Here is a 1,794-nt window from a genome sequence, read left to right as displayed (position 1 = left end):
CACCCTTGGAAATGAACATGGCATCAGTGGCCTTGCATGCCAGAGGACATAGCTGCTACCTAGTGGGAGAGGAACAACAACAAATAATATCCATTTTATTGTGCTGACACTCATTTTAGTTTTTGACAAATATAGAAAGAAGAAACCACTACTATTGTCTGCTCCTTAGGTTTTACAAACCTAACTCATTCAAGCCTTACAATATATTTTGTGGTAAAAATTGAGATTTCCATTTTACTGATAAGAAAACGGAGACATTAACCTACCCATACCTTCCACTGTATGCTTACACTTACCTAGTAAGTGATAAGAGCTGAAGCAAAGGCTCAGCGCCTATAGCTCAACCGGCTAAGGCGCCAGCCACGTACACCTAAGGTGGCGGGTTCGAATCCCCAGCCCAGACCCGCCAAACAACAATGACGGATGCAACCAAAAAATAGCCGGGCGTTGTGGCGGGCGCCTGTGGTCCCAGCTACTTGGGAGGCGGAGGCAGAAGACTCGCTTGAGCCCAGGAGTTGGAGGTTGCTGTGAGCTGTAATGCCACAGCACTCTACCCAGGGGGACAGCTTGAGGCTCTGTCATAAAAAAAAAAAAGAGAGCTGAAGCAAAAACCTAGGTCTATCCATATTCAAATATTCTTACCCTCAGGCGGGCGCTAGGCTGAGTCAGTGTTCCGGTCTCTCCTCTTGTCCCTCCTTGGCGGGTAAAGGAGGCTGAAGTGGTGCTGGGCCCACTTCCCTTTCCTCTCCCACAAGCGAGCACCCTGGCCCTCTTGAGCTGTGCTGTCTCTGTCTCTCCAATGCAAGACTGTCCCGGCCCATATATGGCTCATGGATAGCAGAAGATTCAGTCTCAGCAGAAAAAGGCCAAAAAGCAAGCTGGACAAAAGAAGAAACAAGGATATGACCAACAGGCTGCTGCCAAAGCTGCCTTAGTACTGTATCCCTGCACTGTCCGTAAGATACAAATGCCAGATCCTAAGACCTTCAGGCAGCACTGGGAGAACAAGCACTTCCTCCAGAATTGGAAGATGTTCAGGCAGGAAGTTGCTGACAGGTGAATTCTTGACACCTTTGACTCTTCTACTGTCTCAGACCTTAGGTAACAAACCTTCAGCTGCTTTTCACACAAACTGTTGATCAGTAAAAATAAGAGGGCTACAGAAACACTCATTTTTATGCTATTACCTTTGGGGCTTCATGCAGACAATTCTATGTAATGTACAGTTGATCTGACTTGAAAATCTTAAAATCAGTCCACCCTTGTTATAAAGTCTTTTACATTGCAGCTCAATTTACAATTGGCAAAATGTGGAAACAGCCTAAATGCCCACCAACCCAGGAATGGATTAATAAGCTGTGGTATATGTATACCATGGAATACTATTCAGCCATCAAAAATATGGAGACTTTACATCTTTTGTATTAATCTGGATGGAAGTGGAACACATTATTCTTTGTAAAACATCACAAGAATGGAGAAGCAAGAATCCTATGTACTAAATTCTGATATGAGGACAATTAATGACCTAGTACATGGTGGAGGGTAGGGGAAGGGGAGAGAAGAAAGAGGAAGGGACTGAGGGGGATAGGGGTCACTGTGTATAACACATCTTTAGCGGACAGAACACAATTATAAGAGAGACTTTACCTAACAAATGCAGACATTGTAACCTGATTCTTTGTACCCTCAATGAATCCCCAACAATTAAAAAAAAAAGTCTTTTACAATTGTAATTATATTGATGTTCATATTGTGTAAAATAACTCATTTAGGCTCGGCGCCTATAGCTCA

At 43.8% G+C, this 1,794-nt stretch overlaps 1 pseudogene; it reads left to right on the top strand.

Annotated features, from left to right (window-relative positions):
* Positions 1-823: 823 nt before the first annotated feature.
* LOC100946344 lies at positions 824-1,053 on the top strand (annotated as a pseudogene).
* The last annotated feature ends 741 nt before the right edge of the window (positions 1,054-1,794 follow it).

This window comes from Otolemur garnettii, unplaced genomic scaffold (assembly GCF_000181295.1).
Source record: "Otolemur garnettii isolate 467f Iridium unplaced genomic scaffold, OtoGar3 scaffold00002, whole genome shotgun sequence".
NCBI classification, from domain to species: domain Eukaryota; kingdom Metazoa; phylum Chordata; class Mammalia; order Primates; family Galagidae; genus Otolemur; species Otolemur garnettii.
The sequence above is the reverse complement of the archived record's forward strand: the minus strand, read 5'-3'. Positions and strand labels throughout refer to the sequence as shown.